This window comes from Mustelus asterias, chromosome 20 (assembly GCF_964213995.1).
Source record: "Mustelus asterias chromosome 20, sMusAst1.hap1.1, whole genome shotgun sequence".
In the NCBI taxonomy this organism is placed as follows: domain Eukaryota; kingdom Metazoa; phylum Chordata; class Chondrichthyes; order Carcharhiniformes; family Triakidae; genus Mustelus; species Mustelus asterias.
Window position 1 is genome coordinate 8,812,925 of NC_135820.1, and position 17,162 is coordinate 8,830,086.

Sequence of the window (17,162 nt, forward strand, 5' to 3'; positions counted from 1 at the left end):
CAAAATTGGCACAGTTGCATGAGAGAGAGGGTAATGACAAAAGGCTACTTTAGTGACTGGAAGCTGGTGTCCTTTGGCATTCCACAGGGACGTCTGTTATGTACCCTCACAGTCATCATTTATCTTAATGAAGTAGAAAACTATTTGGGGGGCGGTGTGGCGGGGGGGGGGGGGGGTGGTGGGGGGGGGGGGGGGGTGGGGGGGGGGGGGTGGGTGGCATCATTCGGAAGTTTGCAGATTGGCCTGATGGTTGACAGTGAGGTATAGTGTCCTGGGCTATAAGAGGATACAGACTGGATGATGAAATGGGCAGATAGTCCTGGGAAATATGAAGTGATAAACATTGGAAGTAGTAATTTGGCAAGGAAGTATTCCATGAACGTCATGACACCAGGAAGTTCTGTGGAAGGAAGGAACCTTGGCATGATTGTCCACAGATCTCTGGAATAGGAAGGGAATATTAGTAAGATAGTGAAAAGGGCATGAGGGACACTTGCCTTTATCAATCGGGGCACAGATAACAAAAGCAGGGGAGTCAAGTTGGAGTTGTATAGAGCTTTGATGAGGCCACAGCTTGACAAAGTTCTGGTCGCCACATAATAGGAATGATCTGATTGCACAGGAGTGAATGCAGAGGGGATTTACCACCATGCTGCTTGGGATGGAGCATTTAAGTTAAGAAGAAGCGTGGTATAAGCTTGGGTTGAAGCAGAGGACTGAAGGGCGACCTGATCAAGGTACATAAGATTACCAGGGGCATGGACAGAGTGGATCAGGGACAGATGTTCCCCTTAGTTGAAGAGCCAACCACGAGGGGCACAAACTCAAGGTGAGGGGCAGGAGGTACGGGGGAATGCGGGAAAAAACATTTTACAGAGTGGTGATGCTCTGGAAAGTGTGGTCTGGGAAGGTGATAGAGGCGAGTTGCCTCACAAATTTGGCAGGTCATAGCATTCAAGGCTATGGATCAAGTGCTGGCAAATGGGATTAGGTGGGAGGTCAGGAGATTCCTAGTGCTGCCACAGACTCGATGAGCTGAAGGGCATCTTCTGCATGGCATGCTTCTACGATTCAATGGTTCCTGCTCACCCCCAATAACCTTACACCTCCTTCTTAATCTAGAATCGATCCAGCTCTCCTGGAAACGTATTCTGAATCTATGCTTCCACTGTCTTTTAATCAAGAAAGATCCAGATGCTCAGCACTCTTGAGAGAAGATATTTCTCCTGTTCATATCTAAGTGAGCGACCTCTTTTTTTAAAGCAGTGACCCCATCGTTCCAGATTCTTGGACAAGAGGAAACAACATCTCCAGTTCCACCCTGTCAATTCTCTCAGGATCTTAAAGATTTTGATCAAGTCACCTCTTACACTCTTGAACTCCAGCAGATAAAAGCCTAACTTGTCCAACCTTCCCTCATTAGGCAACCCATCTATTCGAGGCATTAGTCAGCAAATCATTCCTGAACTGCTTCCAATGCGTTTGAATGTCCCTTAAATAAGAAGACGAATATTATGCACAATGCCATAAAGATGGTCTCCCTAACAACCAGTATAACTGAGAACATGATGCCTCAGCAGTTGATGAGCTGCGTGCCCACTTCTGGGTCGAGGCCGAAGCAATGCCCTCTTCCCACCCCTGATTTGTCATTGGACTTTCTTGAGGTGCAGCCTCCCAGAGTCAACAAGATATAAACGCAAGTCGATAAGGTCTGAATGCCATGGCAACCACGTGCATATGATGGAGGTCCCCACTGCTGACACTCTGAATTCTGCTGGGAAATTAGCGATTAACAGCCCTTAATCTTCCTGAATGCATGTTTGTGTGTGCATTTGATCCTTGTAAGAAGTTTAACAACACCAGGTTAAAGTCCAACAGGTTTATTTGGTAGCAAAAGCCACACAAGCTTTCGAGGCTCTGAGCCCCTTCTTCAGGTGAAGAAGGGGCTCAGAGCCTCGAAAGCTTGTGTGGCTTTTGCTACCAAATAAACCTGTTGGACTTTAACCTGGTGTTGTTAAACTTCTTACTGTGTTTACCCCAGTCCAACGCCGGCATCTCCACATTTGATCCTTGCCATCCATGAATGTATTGGTGTTGAGTTGCTAGATGTTTCTACATCTATCCCACTAAGCATCGTTGTGGTGGCACACAACATGATGGACAGCATTCACAATGTGGAAACAGGACTTTGTCCACTCCAGCTGTGTGTTTTCACTCTTACTGATACTGTTGTGAACAGATTCACCTGCAACATGTAGACTGGGGAAGATTAGGTCAAGTCAATTTGTCCCCTCTTGCTGGTTCCCTCACCACCTGCCGGAGATGCAGTCGAGAATCTATGTCCTTTAGGACTCGGTGAGCCTGACGAGCTGCTGCCGAGCACTCTTGGTAACGGACTTTGAATTTCTCCATGCAGAGAACATTCTGGGCCCTTGCCAACTTGGGGGATTCTTCTGAGTGGTGTTCGAGTAATTGAACTGGCGTCATGTCCTGAATGGCAAACTGGTGACACATGTGACATCTTTCCACTGAATAAAGGTATCCTGCCTGGCTGCAACATTCCCTGCTAAGACTCTCACTGTGGCAGTGTGATAATTGTCAGATTTCCCATTGGCGTGACCCATTGTTTGTCTGTCACTCTCTCTTCCTTTGAGAATCGTACGTTTTTCAAGGACTCTCAGCTCTGTTTCAAAATCATTGTTCTCTACTATTCTCCCCAGTATTTTGTTATATAAATAGCCCCATAAATGCCTACAGTGCAGAAAGAGGCCATTTGTCCCACCAACTTTGCACCGTCTCTCCAATGAACAACTTAACTGGGCCAATCTGCCTTATGCCCAGCAACCCACGCATTTACCATGGATAATCCACCGAACCTACATATCTTTGGGCTGTGGGAGGAAACCGGAGCATCTGAAGGAAAGCCACCCAGGCATGGGGACAATATGCAAATTCCACACAGAATGTCAACCAAGGCCAGAATCAAGCTCTGTTCACTGGCACTCTGAGGCAGCAAGGCTAACCACTGTGCAATCCTTCTGCACATTGATATCTTAAATCTTTTTCTTCCTCAGTCTCTGAACTGTATGAGTTCTCTTCATAGTTGGTTACAACCTTCATCTCGACATTTTTTTATTCTTTCATAGGGTATGGGCGTCCCTGGCACGGCCAACATTCATTGCTCGTGGCAAGTTGCTCTTGAACTGAATGACTTGTCTGGCCATTTCAGAGGACAGTTAAGATACAACTGCATGCTGTGGTTCTGGAGTCACATGTATGTCCGGCCGGGGTAGGGTTACAGATGTCCTTAGCTAAAGGATATCAGTTAACATGTTTCTTTTTAACAAAAATCAATTATGGTTTTATGGTCGACGTTACTGAGGATTATATTCTTTGTGTCATACGGTGCAAGGTGCGAGATGTACCCAGTGTTGCTCCACATGCAGCAGGGAGAACCCATTCTCTGCTCAGGTGCTCTGGCAGTAATCCGGGTCACCTTCTGCTTAATGTGGAGATCCAAAACAGCTTGGGTCGCCGGGATTTGGTGGTAGAAGTCTCTCGAGAAAGAGGGGAAATGAATCAAATGTCACCATTATCCTGATGGCCACTCTGCATCGGGGGTGCACTGAAACCCGATATGCAAACACTGAGGCCCTGATTTTACCATTTTCATTCTAAGCGCTGAATCTGGACACAATTCAGATCCGACTTGGAAATCTGTTCCCAGGCGCCCCCATATGCACTCAGCCTGAAAAAAACATGGCAGGTCCCATTCGCGCTGTGGGCGGGGCTAAGCACACCCGAAATGATCGGAGATCTGAACTGCGTATGTACAGTTAGAAAACAAATTTGAAAAAGCGCACCCATGTCAGATTGCTCCTGGGCCGCAGAAAGCAGTGAAAGCAGCCCGGGAGCGAAAAGCGGGAGCAATGGACCCACACAGACATCACTGTCACCCTTGTCCACCCACCCCAACCCCCCACTACCCAGACCGATCGTGACCCCCTGCCCCCTCCCCCCCTCCCTCCCCACCGATCGCCCGCAGAATGGCAGTGGACCCCCCTGAACCCCCTGAACCCCCTCCCCCAACACCAGAGATCCATCTGCCCCCCCACCCCACCAGTGAGCGATCGGCCCTCCCCCCCCCCCAACCAGAGATACATCTTACCCGTCTCCCTCCTTCACCTCTCCCCTCCCCCCCACCCCAGAGAATGACCTGGCCTCTCTCCCCCCCCGCCCCCTCAGAGAATGGTCTGGCCTCACTCACCTGCCCCCAGAGAATGGTCAGGCCTCACTCACCCCCAGCCCCCTCCCCGCGGAACATCTGACCTGCCTCCTCCTCCCTAACCAGAAGACAACGATCAGCCCTCCCTCTCCCCCACCACCAGAAAACGATCAGCCCTCCCTGCCCCCCCCCCCCCCCCCGCCCCCCACCACCAGACAACGGTCGGGCCTTCCTCCCTCCCCACCAGAGATACATCTGGCCTGACTCCTCCTCCTCCCCCTCCAACCAGACAATGATCAAGCCTCACTCTGCCCCTCCCCCAAACCAGAGAATGATCTGACCCACCTCCCTCCTCCCCCCTCGCCCCACCACTGATCTGAGTCACAGAGCCGTTGGAAACTCGATAGAACATAGAACATAGAAAGCCACAGCACAAACAGGCCCTTCGGCCCACAAGTTGCGCCGATCACATCCCCACCTCTAGGCCTATCCATAGCCCTCAATCCCATTAAATCCGATGTACTCATCCAGAAGTCTCTTAAAAGACCCCAACGAGTTTGCCTCCACCACCACCGACGTCAGCCGATTCCACTCACCCAGCTTGCTCTTCAGCAGCTGGAGCGCCCAATTCAGACTTTTATCCAGCAGGTTTATTTTGGCGCGATTCCAGATCGGCGAACACGGCGGTAAAGGGGGAAATGCTGATAAAGTTGGGTGGGCAGTTCATTAATTCAATTGAAATACATGCAAATGCATTTTGTTGTAGGTAAAAAGATACCTCTGAGAATGTTAGTGAGTCAAAGTACAGTGGCTTTATTACAAAAGCTTTTGGGAGAGATCTGGCACCTTAACAGCAGACACCAAACTTCTCTCCGAATACAACAAAGTGTGGATATTTATACATTATAGTTCCCAGTACCAGTCACGACGCAAACACTGGTCTGATCACGAATCACATTGCATCTGGTAGCCTCTGGTCACAAATCAGTCTTTGGTTTCACAGCCCTTCCGGCGGCGTCGGCAGCTTTTCCCTTGAAGTAACTGGTGCGGTCGCGGCTGTCCCAGCGGGCGTCTTCCTTTCAAACAGCCGTTATCGCACTTTACCATCTGCAGCTGTTTCCTTTGTTTAACTAGCACACAAGCCTGCAGAAACAGGTAAGACTTGCAACATCTGCAAAATAACATTTACATTTGACTGTCCATCTTTATGAAAATGAAAGTTAAAGAATGAAAGACATGAACAAATAAGGAAAACATGAATAAATAATTTATATTGATGCCAGGAGCAGTTTAAGCCTGGGGAAATCAGCCATGAAGAAGGGCTATGTTTGTGATATATTCGAGGTACAAAATTCATGAACCCTTTCCCTTCTTCAATTTAAATCGCCGTTGCACCTGTTTTGGGCACGAATCCGATCGCCACCATTCCTGGGTTTTGGTAAAGTGGCCATCTGCGCGGATGCGGGCGCGGATCGCATTAATGGCCTCACACCCGACTGTACCACGTTTTCATGCCCAAACACGGGCGCGACGCAAAGGTAAAATGGGGCCCTGAATGTAGCAATGACCACACAATCCAGGCAATTGTCCAGGCAACGTAACACAAAGAGAGGGCACAGAACAGAGCCAAGACAGCAGAGAATATCTCAGGATAAACAGGGGCTTTGAAGATTCAACTCATTGTGAAGTGTTCATTAAAGGGAACACATCTCCAAGATTTTACCTGAGCATTTCTTTGGTACTTTGATATAATGGATATTGTCTACCTAAGTTGAAGAAAACTGATGGACTGTGTTCCCTATAACTTCAGTTTGAAGAAAGGAATTGTGCCACTATTTTTTGCAGCCTCAGCTGCTATTAAGCTGGTTTGTTTAAATTGTCGAGAAGCTCCAATAAATTAAAGTTTACAGAATTAGTTGAAATAAAAATTAAAGAAGTTTGAAAACTAAATATTGAGGATTTAGATAAAAGAGGGCTCACTAAGATTGCAGCTATCTGGAGGGGTTTTGATATGCGAAGTAGCTCAGAAGCAAACAGATATTTACTTAAATGGCGTGGCGAACAATAGATTTTCTTATTTTTGATATTAAATTTGCAGAAGAGATTAATTCAAAGTGGAGTCATAAGAAACATTTCCAACTTATATGCTGGAAACCTGGCTTTGAAGGCGAGTCATCGATATAGAACAAGATCAAAAGGGAAATATGATATATCAGTAGATGGGTGGCTCTGTACTGAGTGAAAAGTTGCAGAGGAGAAGGAAGTCAAACAGCTGGAAAACAGATACGACCGTGGCCATACCAAGCTGGAAAATGGAACTCTCCCACAAGGCAGAATGTTCTTATGGGTTATGGGGAGCGGGCGGCTAAGTGGAACTAAACCACTGTCAGATCAGCCATTATCTTATTGAATGGCAGGGCAGGCTCGAGGGGCTAGATGGCCTACTCCTGCTCCTATTTCTTATGTTCTTATGTTCTTAGAATTCTAGGCATGGAGCTGGTAATTTGAAAACCCCAGAGAAAAACAAACACTGAACCAAAGAAAGGCTTCCTAAACTGAAAGGTAGCTCGTGGGTGGTAACTATTTACTGCATTTATCTCATCGTGGTATATTGTATGGGATTGTTTTGCGACAAGGGACATTTCTCACAATTCAGGAACGTAAAGAGATGCTAATAGGGTTAATTCCAGAATATAGAGTGTCTGTGCATGTATGTGTGCGTGCGTGTGTGTGTATGTTTGTGTGTGTTTCTGTGTGAGAGTATTTGTGTGTGCGTGTGTATGTGTGCTTGTGTATGAGAGAGTTATTGCGTGTGTGTGTGTGTGTGTGTGAGAGAGGGAGTGTGTGTAATGATTATTGTAGTTAATTGTAACCTTGTTTTGCATGGTGACTTTTCTTTGTGTGATTTTACATGCTGATAGAAATTCTTTCTTTTAAATGGTGACCACAAGACTTGACCCATTTCTTTAATGATTGGTAATCTTCTGTCACATTATACCAGCTTGAAAATCCATCCTCAACAAGAGGCACTCCAAGTTGCTCTGTCAGGTTCTGGGATACCCTCATATCTAAAATCACTGTGTTTCTTTAACAAAGTATCCCAAGTACATTGAGAAGTCAGGATGAAGGCAGGTGTGTTCTGTAAGAGGGTAGGATGGAGCTGGCAACATCATGAATAGGATTGTGTGTTTGGATAGCTCCCGGGGACAGATGGAAAGTCAGGGGCATCCAACAGTCAGTGAGGTGGATGAGTGGTCAGCTGGAGCATGCAGCATCACCGATTGGTATTCACACTAGCAGGGTGTGAAGTGCAATAAAGGTTTAGGAGCGCCTTCGGACAGGTGAGGTATAGTCATGAGGTCGGAAAGGTAGTTGGGCACATGGAAAGGTAGTAAGGGCTTGGGAGGGTAGCTGGGAGATAGGAGAAGCAATCTGGGGTTGGGAGGGCACTCAGGTTAGGTGTAGGTGTGTGTGTGTTTTGGAGGAGGTCGGGGGTAACTCTTATTCGGATTTGGGTGGTCTTGGCCTGGCATCTAGTCATGACTGGGCGGAGTTCATGACTGGGTGGGGTTAGGCAGGTGGCTAGATGCGCAGGGGTGTCTTGTGATGGGTTTAATGTGGTTGAGCATTCTATTGACCCAGGACTTGGATTTGGTTTCAATGTTTCTAACTTTTGGTCGGTAACTTGTTCTTGTAGGATGGTCAGAACCATCCAAAGCTCCAAATTAAATCTTCTTAATTAATTATTCTTCCCAATAATTGCCCATCGGGAGTTTAAACCTTTTGGGCAAAGCCCCCGGTGGCCTTTGTGTGGGGAATTCCGGGGGGAGGGAGACTGCAGAACATCTACCTCCCAGGATTGACCCTCCAGAGTTCAAAGGTTTTGGTCACGGTGAGTGTAATTCTTAATGCAGCCAGGATTGTTTACTACGCTGTTCTCGCCGCACCCTGAAAGCCACACTCAGTTCCATGCGCCACCACATGAAGACGCTCGACATCTCGGTCCAGCAACACCGTCTTACTCTCTATCAAAGCTGTCCCTGTCGGCAGTTTCATTTCATCCTCCACATCATTCGACGTCTTAACAAAAAACTTTTCCTGTTTCTTGCAGATGTTAAGGAATGCAAGCTTCAACAACTTATCAACAACACTGCCCATCCCAGGCCCTCCACCAGTCCCAATCCCTTGAACTCCATCTCTTCGAGCCCCAGCCCTTGCCGTGTCTTCACCATACCCATCCGACCTTGCCCTCTCTGAGTCTGAGTCTGCTGTTCTCAGCAAAGGACTCAGATTTGTACCCTGAGAACCCCACCTCAATGAATTCCGGGCTCGACATGATGTTGAATTCTTCTTCCATCGCCTTTGTCTCCATGCCCACTTCTTTGGGCAGGAGTCCTCGCCCCGTTCCACAGATCCTTTCACGTGCCTCCAACAATCTGCCTCCAAATAGGTACCCCCACCAGGACAATTACCTGCCCTCGATCTTTTCATTGGGAACTGACTTCGGGACATTGGCCATCTCAATTTTTCTGCCCCCCTCATCCATTCCAACCTCTCTCCTTCTGAACTTTCCTTCGCTCCCTCAGGTCCAACCCTGACATTGTCATCAAATCTGCCAACAAAGACGGTGCTGTTGTCGTCTGGTGTACTGACCTCTACCTCGCAGAGGCTGAGTGCCAACTCTCAGATATTTCCTCCTACCTCCCCCTGGATCATGATGACACCACTGAACATCAAGCCATTATGTCCAACACCGTCACTGACCTCATTTCCTCTGGATGCCTTCCCCCCACAGCTTCCAACCTCATAGTCTCCCAACCCCGGACAGCCCACTTCTACCTACTTCCCAAAATCCACAAAAAGAACTGTCCTGGTCGGACCATTGTGTCAGCATGCTCCTGACCCACTGAACTTATTTCCTCTTACCTTGACTCCATCCTCACTCCCCTGGTCCATTCCCTCTCCATCTACATCCGGGATTCCTCTGATGCCCTGCGTCATATTGACTGCTTCCAGTTCGCAGGCCCTAGCCGCCTCCTATTCACCATCGATGTGCAATCTCTCGACACCTCCATCCCACACCAGGACAGCCTGAGAGCTCTTCGCTTCATTCTTGAAAAGAGGCCTGAACAATTCCCATCCACCACCACTCCCCTCCGCCTGGCTGAAATCGTTCTATCTCTATCAAATTCTCCTTTCACTCATCCCATGTTCTCCAAATCAAAGGTGTAGCAATGGGTACCTGAATGGGTCCTAGCTACGCTTGTCTTTTTATGGGGTATGTGGAACATTCCTCGTTCCAGGCCTACATGGGTCCGCTCCCACAATTTCTTTACCAGTACATCGATGACTATTTTAGTGCCACTTCATGCTCTTGTCCTGACCTTGAAAAACTCCTCAACTTTTCTTCCAGTTTCCACTCCTCCATCGCCTTCACCTGGTCCATCTCAGACACTTCCCTTCCCTTCCTTGAACTTTCTGTCTCCATTTCCATCAATAGACTATCTACCAATATCCGTCACAGGCCCACTGACTTCCACAGCTACCTGGACTACAGCTCTTCACACCCCACATCCTGTAAGGACTCCATCCCTTTCTCTCAGCTCCTTCGCCTCTATCGCATTTATTCTGATGATGCTGCTTTCCAAAGTGGTGCTTCTAATATGTGCTCCTTTTTCCTCAACTATGGATTCCCATCTACAGTTGTCGACAGGGCCCTCAACAGCGTGCAGTCCATCTCTCGCGCCATGACCCTCAGCCCCTCCCCTCTCTCCCAGAACAAGGATAGAGTCCACCTTGTTCTCACATTTCACCCCTCCAGCCTCCGCACGCAAAGTATAATCCTCCACCATTTTCGCCATCTCCAGCGTGATGCCACCACCAAACACATCTTCCCTTCACTCCCTCTGTCAGCATTCCGCAGAGACCGTTCCCTCCAGCAAACCTAGTCCACTCCTCCACTATACCCTCTTCCGTCACTCATGGCACCTTCCCATGCAATCGCAGAAGGTGTAACACCTGTCCCTTTACCTCTTCTATGCTCACCATCCAAGGTCCAAAACATTCACTCCAGGTTAAGCAGTGTTTCACTTGCACCTTTTTCAATTTGGTGTATGGCATTCGCTGCTCTCAATGTGGTCTCCTCTATATCGGAGAGACCAAGCGTAGACTGGGTGATCGCTTTGCTGAGCACCTTTGGTCTATGCATAATCAGGACCCTGACCTTGCTGTTGCTTGCCATTTTAACAAACGATCCTGCTCCCATGTCCACATGTCTGTCGTTGGCTTGCTGCAATGTTCCAGTGAAGCTCAACGAACACTGGAGGAACAGCATCTCATCTTCTAGCCAGGCACTTTGTACTTTACCCCACCTTGGCCCCCATTGTTTTCATTCTATTTTATTTATTTTTAAAATTGTTCTCTACCTTTTATTTCTTTGTTGTCTTTCTTCATTTTTCTCCGCCCCCCCCCCCCCCCCCGCCACTCTTTCCCCCCACTTCACCCCCTTCCCTTACCTTTCCTTCCTCCCACTTCCCCTTTTCTACATTGTACCTCTGGCCCATTCCCCCCTCCCCCTCCCCCAATATCTTCATCTGGCACGGCTTACAACTTCTTTGCCATTTGGCCATTCACACCCTTTATTCTCTCTGTGGACAGCTATTAGCAGTCTTTTCCCCTGGTGTCTATGGCTATGACTCATCTTTCATTCCCTCCCCTGCAGTACAAATATCTCCTACTTTCTATGCCTTTTAGCTTTGACAAAGGTTCTTCTGCTCTCGAAACTTAAGTTCTTTTTTCTCCTTACAGATGCTGCCAGACCTGCTGAGATTTTCCAGCGTTTTCTCTTTTGGTTGTTTACTATGTGTTGTCCAATCACAGAATCACATCTAATGTTGGATACTATATTTTGACTTTGGAAAGGTGGAATATGATCAGTCCCGTTACTGTTGCGAACAGACGAAGGGGGGTGCTGTTTGATATAATCCACCAGTCATTGGGCATATGCCCTACATACCGAGCACCGCACCAGCACAGTATTCATGTATTACATTATTCACGTTTGCAATAAGCCAAGCATCTTTTTGGCTTGACAACATAATTTTGTTAGCAGTGCATGGCACTATTGCTCCTGATTTAATGCAATGGTTTTCTTCAACTGTTGCAGAGATTGTTCAGAGACAATCACCTTCCAGAGTAATGTGAGGGATGGAAGGCACTGCTCAGAACCGAAAATGGCAGCCTAAGACCCATTCATGAGTATTTGTTGTATGCAGAAAGAGAGCAATTTGATGTGAGAATAAGTGAGCGTGGGGAAAGGGAGAACAGGTGAGACTGAGAGGACAGTGCATGAGGGAGAGAGCATGAGGGAGCAAGCAAGTAGTAGAGTGAGAGAGGCGGAGAGCGTGAGAGTGCAGGAAAGCACAAAGGACTGTGAGGTAGAGAGAAAAAGAGAGACAGAGAATGAAAGGAGCAAGTGATTTGGAGGTGTGGAGAATGGGTGAGTTGAGAGCAGATGAATGTGAGTGGGAGAGAATGGCAGAGCATGAGATGAGTAGACCAAGGGAATTGGATAAAATGGGGGAGAACAGTAGCTTGAGACAGTGAGAGAAAAAGCAAGCGAGAAGCCCGGAACACGAGGACGCGAGAGGGTGAGACACTCAGAGAGTGAGAGAGACTGAGGCAGTGAGTGAATGAGTGTGGGAGAGTGACTGTACTGAGTGTGAGGGCAGGATATTAAGAGAGCAAAGGAACAGGAACAACTGAGAGAGACTGAGACGTTGAGAGATTGAATGTGGGAGAGTGAGAGTGAGAACATGAACTGCACGCTGGACTGGGACAGTGAGAGCATGAAAGCTGGAGAGAGTGACAGACGGACAGAGAGAGAGAGAGGGAGAGAAAGAGAGAGCACTTAGGAGAGCAGGAGAGTGAAAGTTTAGAGCAATGAAAGAAAGTTGAATGCCAGAGAACAGGAGGGAGTTGGTAAAAAAAGGAGCATGAAAAAAGACATGGGTTTAGAAGAATGAATGTGACAGCAGTAAAGCAAGAGGGCAAGAGAGTGAAGTGAGAAATCGAGGAAGACCGCAGGAGAGATTTCGAGAAGTTTGAGAGATCACAAGAACAGGAGGGTCCAGAGAGGATGAGGCGATGATAGAGGGTGAGATAATGTTTTGAGGATGAGATAGCGATTAAGGTTGAGATAGTGATGGATGATGAGATAGCAATTGAGGGTGAGATAGCAATTGCGGGCAAGTTAGTGAAAATGGATGAGGTGGCTTGAGCAAGTGAGTTAGTGATAGAGTGCCAGATAGTGAAAGAAGGCAAGACAGTGGTAAAGCATCAGATAGTGAGAGCGGATGACATAGCAATGGAGTGTGAGACAGAAAGAAAGAGTGAGAAAGTAAGTGAGGCTGTGATAGAAAGTGAGGGTGATAGAGTGTGAGATAGCAATAGAGGGCGAATTATTGAAAGATAGTGTGAGCGGATGAGAGAGCAAGAGAGGATGAGATAGTGAGAGAAGAGGTGGGGCTTGATAGTGAGAAAGGGCGAGATAGCAAAAGAGTACGAGTTAGTGAGAGAGGGCAAGATTGCAATAGAAAATATGATAGCGATGAAAGATGATTTAGCGAGAGTGGCTGAGATAGCAAATGAGTGCAAGTTCGTGGTAAAAGGCGAAAAAGTGGTAGAGGGCAAGATAGCGATAGAGTGCGAGGTGGGAATAAAGGATGGGATAGTGATAGTGTGAGGTAATGATAGAGCGCGAGCTCGCAAAAGAGGGCAAGATAGTGAAAGAGTGAGATAGCGATAGAGGGCCTAGAAAGCGATAGAGGGCCACATATAGAGTGTGGGCAAGAGAGTGGGAGAGGGCGAGATGGCAAGGAACTGTGAAATAAAGTAAGAGAGGACGAGATATCGGTAGATGGTGAAATAGTGATAGAGGGCGAGAGAGCAAGAGAGGCCAAGAGAGTGAGATAATGAGAGAGCCCATGAGACGGTATAAAAGTGAGAGAGCATCAGAAAGTGTGAGAGAGCTTGAGTGGGCATCATAATGAGAGAGTGCTAGAGCACAAGCTAGTGTTAGTAGGAGAGGGTGAGACTGCAAGGAGATGGGAGAACACAAAACAATGTGCGATGGCAAGATAGCGAAAGGGTGAGAGTTTACAAGAGGAGAGAGCGGAACAGGAGAGGAAAATGACAAGTAACTGTAAAAGGACATGGTAAAGGAAGGTGAGAGAGCACAAAAAGACAAGCAATGTAATCGAAAGAATCTGAGAGGGCAGGTGGGCAAGGGAACATCTGAGAGCAATATGGTATGATAGCAGTACTATAAGATAGCAAAAGAGGGTGAGATAGAAAATTAATGATGGCAAAGTGGACAAGAGGGCACGGGTGTGCCAGAGAGTGCACAAGAGGAAGAGAATGCACAAGAGCAAGAAATCATGAGTGGACAAGGGAGGCAAGTGGGAATGAGAAGGCGAAAAGACAAGAGGGCATGAGTTGGCAAAAGAGCACAAATGGGCAAGAGAGCACAGGTACCAAGGGAGTGGGCAAGGGCAAGATAAAGTGAGTGGGCAAGGGAACATGTGTGAGCAAGAGAGCATGATTGAGCAAGAGAACGTGTTTGGGCAAGAGAGTGCGAGAATGCAAGGAAGCATAGGTGTCCAAGAGAATGCGAGTGGACAAAGGAGCATGAGTGGGCAACCGAGCATGTGTGGGCAAGAGAGGGTGAGAGGGCAAAAGAGCACAATTGAGCAAAAGAGCGTGAATGGGGAAGAGAGGGCCTCAATGCAAGAGAGTGCAAGTGGTCAAGACAGCACAAGTGGACAACAAAGTGTGAGTGGGCAAGAGAAGGCAATATCGCAAGAAAACTGAAATGGGCAACAGAATGTGAGTGGGGAAGGTAGCACGAGTGGGCAATGCAGCACGACAAGGAAAGAGAACGTGAATGGGGAAGAGATGGCAAGAGGGCGAGAGAGCATGAATAGGCAGGAGAGCACAGATGGGCAAGAGGGCACTAAAGGGCAAGAGAGCAGAAGTGGGAATGTGAGTGTGAGAAGGAAGGAGAGTGCAAGTGGGCAAGAGAGTGCGAGAGAGTAAGATAGCATGAGTGGACACGATAGTGCAAGATGGCAGGGCGGCGTGAGTGGGAAGGAGAGCATGAAATGGCAAGATAGTGCAAGTGGGAAAGGGAGTGTGAATTGGCAAGAGTACACAAGAGGGCACGAGATGGCAAGAGAGTGTGGGAGTGCAAGCGAACATCAGAGGGCAAAAGAGCATGAATAGATAAGGGGGTGAGAATGCAAGAGAGCACGAGTGGGCAAGGTAGGGTAAGATGGCAAGAAAGTATGAGTGAGAAAGTGGGCACAAGAGGGCAGAAAGGGCACAAGTGGATAGGAGAGCCTGGGTGCGCAACGGCGTGCGGAAGGGCAAGAGAATATGAGTGGGCAAGAGTGCATGAAATGGTAAGAGACGATGAGTTGGGAAGGTGAATGGGCACGAGAGATTGCGGGAGCATGAGAGCACAAGAGGGCATGAGAGCATAGGTGTGCAAGAGGGCTTTAGATGGCAATAGAGCGTGAGAGGGCAGGAGAATATGAGGAGACATGAGAGTGCAAGAGTATAGTGGAAAAAAGAGGGCAAGAGATCAAGTTGATGAGAGGGCGAGGGAATGAGAGGGCAAAAGTTGAGACAGCAAAGGGTTGAGCTGGTAAGGGTTTAGAGAAGGCAAGGCGTTGAGATGGGGAGAAAGCTAGATAGAGGTAGGGAGTGATATAGAGAAAGTGGGATAGTGAGATTTTGAGATAGAAAGAGGGCGAGATAACGGGCTAATTTCTTTACCCATCATCTTCAATTGGTGTTTTCTGGCTTCCGATCATTCTGCCAATGTAAACAATCTCTCCCAATCAACGTTGTTGAGGCGTCTCACCATTTTCAAAACTTCTACGCATTCTCCCCCGAATCAGAGAAATAATAGAAACCCTACAGTGCAGCAAGAGGCCATTCGACCCATCGAGTCTGCACCGACCACAATCCCACCCAGGCCCTACCCCCATATCCCTACATATGTACCCGCTAATCCCTCTAACCTACGTATTTCAGGACTCTCAGGGGCAATTTTTAGCATAGCCAATCAACCTAACCCGCACATCTTTGGACTGTGGGAGGAAACTGGAGCACCCGGAGGAAACCCACGCAGACACGAGGAGAATGTGCAAACTCCACACAGACAGTGACCCAAGCCAGGAATCGAACCCAGGTCCCTGGAGCTGTGAAGCAGCAGTGCTAACCACTGTGCTACCGTGCCGCCCCTTTGGTCGGTGTCGTTACAAGCTTGAGGGATTTGGAGGCCAATGGGTGTTTGGAATGGCCTCACTCGGCAGAGCAGGAGTAAAAGAACCACAGCTTGCTTACAGAAACGGTAAGATCCCTGAATTCTGCTTCTTTTGGACCGACCAATCAACCCCAGCATGACTTGATACTGAGTGCCCTGTTGATAAGACGAAGCGTCAGATCAAGGCCAAGATGAGATCAATGCACTTTCTTGACAGCTTGGATCTTGTTTGTCTCCCTTATGGGGTGTCTATATACGCTGCAAGAAAGGATGTCCCGAGGCATGGTACATTGGGGAAACTATGCAGACGCTGCGACAACGGATGAATGAACACCGCTCGACAATCACCAGGCAAGACTGTTCTCTTCCTGTTGGGGAGCACTTCAGCGGTCACGGGCATTCGGCCTCTGATATTCGGGTAAGCGTTCTCCAAGGCGGCCTTCGCGACACACGACGGCGCAGAGTCACTGAGCAGAAACTGATAGCCAAGTTCCGCACACACGAGGACGGCCTCAACCGGGATATTGGGTTCATGTCCCACTATTTGTAACCCCCACAGAGTTTCACTGGCTGTCTTGTCTGGAGACAATACCCATCTTTTTAGCCTGTCTTGATGCTCTCTCCACTCATGTTGTTTTGTTTCTTAAAGACTTGATTAGTTGTAAGTATTCGCATTCCAACCATTATTCATGTAAATTGAGTTTGTGTCTTTATATGCTCTGTTTGTGAACAGAATTCCCACTCACCTGAAGAAGGGGCTTGCAGCTCCGAAAGCTTGTGTGGCTTTTGCTACCAAATAAACCTGTTGGACTTTAACCTGGTGTTGTTAAACTTCTTACTCCCTTATGGGGGCCAGAGATCAGATTGAATTTAAGTTTGTTTCTTTAAGCAAGCAAGTAAATGGATTAAAGGCTCACCCAGTCCACTCTGTAACTTTAAAAGAGGAGTGCAACTTTGAGCTCGTTAGAAACTTTCTGAATTAATGAGATGAATTAAAACCACTGCTCCCTCACAGCGCTTGGTACCCAGATTCAATTCCAGCCTTAGGTCACTGCCTAGGTGGCGTTTGTACATTCTCCTGTGTCGGTGTGGATTTCCTCCGGGTGCTCCGGTTGTCTCCCATGGTCCAAACGTGTGCAGATTAGTTGGATTGGCCATGCTAATTTGCCCTCTGGTGTCCCAAGGTATGCCCGTTGGACGGATTAACCATGGGAACTGTATGAGGATAGAGCGGGGGAGATGGCCTGGCTAAGATACCCTGTCAGAGAGTGCGTGAAGACTCGATGGGCCAAATGGCCCCCATATGCACTGTAGTAATTCCACGATATAATAACGATGATCTGATTCTAGAATACAAAGTGACAAAAGAATAGCAGTTCTGGAACAGATTTAGTAAGATAAAAGCAGGATAGAGTTAATCTGACATTCAACTTCAGGCTGCTATTTACAGTACAAGCTATACCCTCTCATGTGGATTCTGGATGGCAGAAAACTTTCTGTTATGTCTTGCTCCACTGTCTTTCGGGATTTAACCTGTCCTGCATGCTGTTATATTTAAAAAAACCTTAAACATGTCCCTAATCTCAGTAAGTAGTCTCACAACACCAG